Source organism: Mus caroli, chromosome 3, assembly GCF_900094665.2.
Source record: "Mus caroli chromosome 3, CAROLI_EIJ_v1.1, whole genome shotgun sequence".
Taxonomy (NCBI): domain Eukaryota; kingdom Metazoa; phylum Chordata; class Mammalia; order Rodentia; family Muridae; genus Mus; species Mus caroli.
In genome coordinates this window covers 34,884,920-34,893,167 of record NC_034572.1, presented here as the reverse complement: position 1 = coordinate 34,893,167, position 8,248 = coordinate 34,884,920, and the positions used below count along the sequence as shown (strand labels likewise).

The 8,248-nt window shown below is 41.6% G+C and overlaps 1 long non-coding RNA gene across 2 annotated transcripts in view; it reads right to left on the bottom strand.

Annotated features, from left to right (window-relative positions):
- The window catches only part of LOC110292003, a 58,285-nt gene extending 53,096 nt beyond the window's left edge, over positions 1-5,189 (bottom strand). For both annotated transcript variants that reach the window (XR_002377632.1, XR_002377633.1), the window contains exon 1: positions 5,066-5,189. This is a non-coding gene — a long non-coding RNA (uncharacterized LOC110292003). The remainder of the gene's footprint in view (positions 1-5,065) is intronic.
- Between the last annotated feature and the right edge of the window lie 3,059 nt (positions 5,190-8,248).

Genomic DNA, 8,248 nt, shown 5'->3' with positions numbered 1-8,248 from the left:
TTCAGTGGTTAGAGCACTCTCTGCTGACAAGCTCTCCTCTTACAGGGAAGGTGCACAGATATCTGGTGTTTGGACCTCCTCCTGGCCGAAGAAGAAGGCCTAAAACAGGACCTTTCCCAGATGCTGTGTTGCTTTGGCAGGTCACAGAAGCTGTCAGCTTCTGTGGTGCACACTCTCACCTGTGCAGACTAAGTTCCTAAGTTCGGTGGAGTCCCGGATCCAATATGGCGCTCTAGAATAGCCTCTTGTATATACATTATTCAAAGTATTTGGTACTGCAGATTTCCATGACCTCTGGGCTAGCATGTACTTTAGTGAGTACTGCTTTGCTTGTTTCCTCTGTAAGCAATAAAATTGGTATGTTTTTAAAGCATCACACTCTGTAACACAAATTGGTCTAGGATTCTCAGTTTTTCTGTCTTGGACTCTGACTTGGTATGCACCACCAGTCACTTTAATCACTGACTTGAAAATATATCAAGTTTATTCTAGTCTGTAGATGACTCTCTGATGGGCTGAAAGTGAATTGGGCCAAGATATAACAACTGGGGAGCATAGATATGAGAGGCAGCTGTCCTTGTCCTTCATTTCTTCTCTATTATTCAGTGACAAAATCCTTCATGAGGATTAATATTGAATGTCTTCTCCCAGATGCAGGTCTTAGCTCCCAACTGTTGTGTATGTGTATTTATATGGGAATGAGTGAGGGTAAGGGCTAGGAAATTAGAGCAAAACCCATGAGATGGGGAAAAGAGGTCCCTAAGGAGGACCTGGGCATGATAGAGCACATGTGAGGTGAAAGTGGATAGATGAGTGCTGGGGTAGAATGATACAGTGGGGGAGGGGCTGGGGATTCAGGAGAGAAGAGGGAACAAGAGTCATCAGCAGTAAGTATATGTGGAAATGCTATAAGAAAACCTGCTTAGTGTGCTTGTTAGAAATAAAACACACCAAACCGCCCAAGCAGAAAGACTACAGTGGTGCTGCACTGTGGGTGCTTGCTCTATAAGGTGAAGAAGGCTGATGGAGTTCTCTGTGCACTCTTGAAGTGTATAGTTTAGTTATAGTTATTGAAACACAGACATTGGGGAAAGTTACGGACAGTGAAGCACCACAAACTGAAAATGGAAACCATCACAGGGTGGTGGGAGTGTAAGAGCACCAATGGACTCTCTTTAAAGTCTCAGATACTAAAGAAGAACTGTCAGCCTCCATCCTGGATAGGAAAAGAATCCCCTATTGCTGAAGTCATTATATCCCACTTCTCCATTTTCTGGAGGCTATTTAGAAGGACCTATAGGGTTGGCTTGTTCCTTTCAGTTTTTTACCAGTGTATCATGCCACCTGGACCACTTGCTCATGCAGCTGATGTGTGCAGTCAGCACCTGCTCACAGCTGGTTTGGAATTCTCTTTTATCTGATGATGAGTGCTGCAGATCAGAATGCAAATCCATGCTGTGATAGTTTTGACAACACCCAGTGCACAATGGGCTTCTAGGTCCTGTAGTAGCCTGTTGGCTCCAAATTCCTTTTTCTTTTCATTTTTTCTATCTTCTTTTTTTTTTAATGAAGTAAAATTGGTGTTTATTAAGAGAGGGTTTTGGACTGGAGAGATGGCTCTGTGGATCAGGGAACTCTCTGTGAAAGCATAAAATCTGAGTTGTGATCCCTAATGTACACACACACACACACACACACACACACACACACANACACACACACACACACACACACACACACACACACACACACACACACACACCAGCACTGCAATATAGAGACACGGGCATTGCTGAAGCTTGCTGGCTGCCAGTCTTGCCTGAGGTTTAGTGAGAGAACCTGTCACACCAGAATACGGCAAAGAGTGGTAGAGGTTATCGTTTTCATTTACATGAATGGGCAATCATCCCTTACCCTATGTGTACACATGCATGCACCACACACATATATCACACACACTATACATGCAAAACACAAATGCATTCACAGCTGATACACACATATATACACATACATATACTACACAAAGGCACAGAAACATACATACACACCCTTCAAAACTAAAGTTACCTCCTGAGGAGAGCAGTGCATTGCATGAAACCCAACAGTATTGTGTAGGGCACATGGACCATGCCACCCAGGGAATTGGCATGGAACTGGTAAAGTAGAGCAAGTTTAAACTTCAGAAATCTCAGAACATTAGGCCACAGAAGTAGGGGTAGCTCCTCCCTGTTTCTGTGCCTGCCTTTGGAAAAACCGAAAGACCTTCAACCAGGTTGTCACAGGCAGGCAGTCATGTACCCAGCACCAGGAATGCCTCTCCATGCTACTGAGACATCATAATAACCTTAGCCATCAGCTAATGACATTTCCCTCTAGGGATATTCTCACATACCCTCCCCCAAAACTATATAACCCTTGGTTTACCCAGAATAAAGTGTATGCATTCAAATACACCCCAAGTAATGTAATAGAACAAGGTAAGATTGTCTCAGAGAGCTTCTTCATTAAAGATCATTGGAGGTCTTCATCTTAAAGAGCCCTAACACTAAGATCCTCAGAGAAGGCCTCCCAGACTCCCACCCACTTCCAACCTGACTGCTTCATCCTTTCCTGGCCTGGTGGGCACTTCCTCTGATGCACCAAGGGACGAGGTAGACTTCCAATCCCATCCATTCCAGAACCATTCCATTATTCTACCCTGTTCTCTCCGAGCTGGTGTACTGGCAGTGTTGGGACAGCCTGAGAGGAGAGGTGGAACCCAGGACCATAGTTTTGTGCTGGCATTTTCATAAAAAAGACTTTGAAACCTAATGTAACCTTCTTATTGGCCAAGAAATTTGAGGACCAGGAATTAACTATATTGTACTCCTTACATCTCAGAGGAGCTTCTGTGTCAGCCTAGAAAGCCTTGAGCCTTGACTTTCGTGAGTACCACTCAATCAATACCTACAGGTATTTTTTTTCTGGTTGATTGGAAAAGATATCAGAATAGCACACCTTAACTTATAGATACGTGTTATTGTCGCTGTTCAGACTGGGTCATTAGACATTGCATCCAGGGACTTGAATATTATAATTTGATCTTTATTTTAGGAGAAAAAAATAAATGGAGAATTAATTCTATAATTTTATATAGTTGGAAAAATGAAAAAGTACTTTATGGGATGTGAAAAATATAAGATTTGAATTTGTGTTGAGATATATTTTATTAGAACACAGCCACAGATACTTTTGTATATAATCTCTGTGGGTGTATGTAGTGTTCTGAGAATTTGAGTCAAGGCCTCATGAATGTTAAGCAACGCTCTCCACCAAGTTACAGTTCTAGCCCTTATTCATATGTAATCCTGACTGCTTATAAACCACTTAAAATATGTAATTTGCTAATGCTGTGATGTTAAGTGAGAAAGCTCAAGGTAAAGGTTTATATTTCCAGTTTGTATAAAATGATGAGAGGAAATGCAGCTTGCTAGGAAGCATAGCATACACACTGCTGCCCTACTGCAGCCGTCCAGGTCAGAGGTGAGATAGCTGACAGAGAGCACAAACCCACAGCAGCTACTCTTAGCTCAAAGGTTTAATGCTTCTGTTGACGTGCAATTGTAGTCTATAAGGCAGTAAAATGAAAATAAAAGACACAAGTCATCAGAAATGTGAAAGGTAAACATTTCAATAAATTCTAGGCTTTCAAAGATGGATTAATGTAAAGTAAGTCTTGAAATGGTGTAGAGGTAAGATTACCAGCATGGGTCTCATGAGTTTGACAATTAAGAAGTAATATATTTCCTGTCTTCTGAAGACTTGTAGCTATAGTAATCATTAAATATCCTCTGTTCTTTTTTCCTTTCCAAGTTCCACCAACTGTGATCTAGGATTTTTATCTCTTAGGTGGGCTGATAGTAAATTCTGTCCTGGTGGACGAATGCTGTGGCTTCTGCAGAACAGTGGTATGGCTGTTTCTGATATCCATGGAGAGTGGATGGTTGGACCCTTCCCTCAGTTATTAGATATGCATCTGTCTAAGTTCCTTCTATAAAATGATGCAGTATCTCTGTGTTAGCTACATACAAGTTCTTGCCTTCTTTAAATGGCTCCAGATGACTTATGACAGTGTATGGAGCATCCTAAGTCGTCTTATGACTTAAGTTGCTTAGGTAACAATGATAAAGTGCTCTTTCATTCCTGAGTATTTGAAAGTTGTAGTCAGTTGAATCCACACAGTGATCTGTGTGACAGGGTTGTGATACCAATGTGAAGCCTACGTGAAATCAACCAATTTTCCCCAGAGTCATTCCTTACGGTGCTTTCAATAAATGAAATGAAAAACTTCAAAGTGGAAATATTTATTCCTTTCCTACAATGAAGCAGACAGTTTATAAGGATCCCCAAAAATGCATTGGAAACAAAACAGAACAAAACAAGACAGGCTTGGTCCTGTAGTATCAGTGCAGGTAAAACTGAAGCAGGAAAGTGGAAAGCTGCGGTGTTGTCTCCAGGCATCTTCCTGAGGATTCATTGCTTCCTCCTTGGCACCAAGTGATTCCTCTCCATGTAGTTCTGTGCACACAGGGACACAGTGAACTACTAGAGACATGCATCCCCTTATCTGTTTTTCTTTCGTCTGTGGATAGCCACTTTTGACCTCAGGCTCATCATTCACTTGGATGGAAACCTCATTTAGATATTTGCTTTTCAGGCTTCCTCTGCTAATTTTTAGTCGTTTTGTTCCTGAAACACATTTGTCATACTTTCTCATTCTGAGTGTGTGTTTAACACTATGCAAGTGGTCCAGTCTTGCGTCTCTGACTCACCATGCATGCTGAAGGTGACTGAGGACGCAAAACCGTTTCACAGCTTCCAGGTCACTCCCATCATACTCATGTCTATAGGGCACATGAGTAGCATAAATGGATAGCATTGTCCTGGCCTCCTGGCTAAGTTTTGTCTTTTTCTATCAGTCCTGAAAGACTTACCCACATGCCACAGAACTGTGAAAGGTTTCTTAGAGTTTCCAGAAAGAAGGATCGAGTATTACATAAAGACTTCCAGGTTGTAAACTTACCAGAGGTTAGAGACATGGAAATTGTATTTCTGCTGCAGTGTCCTGGTGTAGTGTCATGAGAAGACATCGGCCTTGACATGTGTCTTACATGTCTACGCTCAGAGATGCTGATCTGTCATACTCTCCCGTTCTGACTGTCTGTTTAACACTATGCCAGTGGTCCAGCTTTGAGTTTCTGTGTCACAGTGCATGCTGAGGGTGATTGTGAGGGCACAGAACGGTCCCACAGCTCCCAGTTTCCTCCTGTCATGCTCTTGTCTACATGGCCCCTGGCTAGCACAGACAACTTTGTCCTTGCCTCATGCCTCTGTGCCATGCTGTCTGCTGAGAAAAGAGAAGGTTCATTTAAGCTGGTTTAAGACCAACAATTCATAGCAACTTAGAGAAATCTGTCTAATCATCTGTCACCTAACCTAAGTCTGTTTGTCTGTTTGACATCTACCCATATATCATCTACCAATCAAATATATATCATCTATGTATCATCCTCTATCTACCCATCTATCTTCTTTCTACCTATCATGTTTCCAAGTTATGTTTATGAATGTGTGTGTATATGTGTATACATATATATGTATCAATCATCTATCATCTATTAATTATCTAACACATATTTATCTACCTCTTATCTATCTTGCATTTATTTCTCTATTAATCATCTATCATTTATCTGTCTTTTATCTGCCCATTCTGTGAGAAGGTCTTTCCTACATGTTTATCCTTCCTAGAAATGCCTTCATAGGCTAGCTTGTTTCCTCTTGATTCCAAATCTAATGAACTTGACAATCTAGATTAGCTTTCATGTTTATTATCCAGATAGTCATTTTAAAGACTTCTAATATTTATACTATTTATTACTTTATAAGAACACGTTAAGTATCAGAAATAGATAGTACCCTTCAAAGTAGGCCTTGTCCACTCTTAGGAATTCTTTGTGGTAAATATAAGGAAAGATATCTCTAAGAACACTAGTTTCTCTTGAAGAGGATCAGTTCTTGATTCTCAACAACCACCAGGTGATTTGCAACCATCTGAAACTTTAGATCTAGGGGACCTAACATCTGCCTTCTGACTCAGCCAGCACCAGGCATGCATGTGGTACAGATATGCATGCAGGCAAAACACCCATTTACATGAAACAAAGTAACAAATTCAAGATACTTTTCTGGGTTGGGTGTAACATTCAAACACTCCTCATGCCTGTCTAAATGTGGTAGAGCAGCTCAGTGAGGTTGAAAAGCTTCATGGGGGCTGTAATACAAGGCTCAAACCAATTCTTTGGTGAGTCATTTCTTTGGAAGAATGACTCCTGAATGACTGACTGCACAGCAGTAGAATCTATTCTCTGCCTCATACAAAACTTGGTGCTTAGAAGGGGTCTGTGTCTGGCTTAGTGCTCTCATGTTATTGTCATATATTTGAATGTGGAGCCCCATGCTTTTATTTTTTACTTGGGGACATGAAACACTTGGCTATAGTTGGCTGATCTTTCATATAGGGACACTGTGGGAGATAGAGCTGGACTACAGGCTTATGGGGGAGCCTGAAGTGACATTTGCACCAACAGAATGGATCCACAGTGTGGGATGCAAATCTACCTTGAACTTTTGTGAGACTAGGTGGAGCTGTGGAAGAAAGGTAACCCTCCCCTCCTTTACTCTCTGTCATGGAACTAGTCAGAGGACAGCAGGGGACACAGGGAAAGGTTGGGATCATGGAGAATGGGCTGGAACACAGATTTATGACACATGTGTATGAAGAAGCCATAATGAAACACACTACTTTCTATGGTAGCCCCCTGAGGTCAGAGAAGAATGGGTGGTACGGCTGTAGATGATATGCCAACCTTAGTGATTAGTTAAAAAAAACAAAAGAACTTACAAGTTATAAAAGACCTGAGGTCATTGTTGCATAGAAAAAAAACACACCTTGTCATAGAACTGTTCTGAGCAATTTTAGTACCAATAATTATCCTAGAGAACTAAAGCAGAGGTAGCCATTTATGCCACTGGGAACAAAATCAGTACCTTAATTTCATTTATTTATTTATTTATTTATTTATTTATTTATTTATTTATTTTTGCTTTCTTTATTTAGTAACATCTGCTCTTTGACACCTAGTCCCTCTCCTGTTGGCCAGCCTCTCAGGGCACAGTTGAGCCTGCTACAGTAGTTAGGGCTGTGCTGTTAAACAGAGAACATGACACCTGAAAGGACAGGGCACATTGCTCAAGCTTCAGCTTCAGGGCAAGATCTGACTTCAAACCTGGTGTCAAGAGACCATTATTGCACAGTTATGTTAAGTGACAGTCTGATGGGCCCTGAGACCCATCATATTAGGCATTACTTAACTTTTGAAAGGTATTTTAAATAGAAGTCATATCTCCTGCCTCTGTCCTGACTATGCCTTTTCTTCTGATCCGTAGGTAGCATGGGGATATGTTTTCTAAATGAATGAAAACTCAGACTTCAGTGAGACAGCAAGGCCTCCTTTGTGGGGTACAGCCTGGGACCCTGGTGGCATGCAGCAAGCTAGACTTAAAGTACGGTGGCTTTGGGTTTGCCAGTCTCTCAGCTATGCGCTGAGCTAAAAGACTGGGATCTTACTGTAAGATATTAAAATTCCTGCCTATGAAACCACCATGGACTGTCCAACTTTTTCACTGCTGGTTAATACTTTTCTATCTGTGTATTGTCTTTAAAAAAATTTCCCACGTTGGCTCAAAAGCAAGGATGAATGGTACAGACTTGCTTCTCACCCGTGGCTTAGGATGGGAACAAGTTTAGACTTTTCTTTAAAAGCAAAACTTTCAGAAATACCCCATGTCTGTATTTTTTTTTTAAGACATGTATAGGACTTTGGTGATGCCAAAGCCTTCTTGTGAAGGACTGAGGACTGAGGTCATTCTGTATGATGCTAACTGTCCCCTCTCTTCTTAGAGAGTAACTCTATCACCCATCTCTTGTCTGAGAGTTAGGGGTTAAATCAAAAGACAGACACCGGAGAAAAGTGCCGGGTAGCTAGGGCGCAGGGTCCGCTGACACTCGCCAGCTACCCACAACACCAGCCACAGGATCTTAAGACTTCTGGTGAGTGGAACACAGCTTCTGCTCCAATCCAATTGCTCGAGGGACCTGAGACTGCATTAGTTAGGGAAGCAGAAAACCGGCCTGAGTAGGACC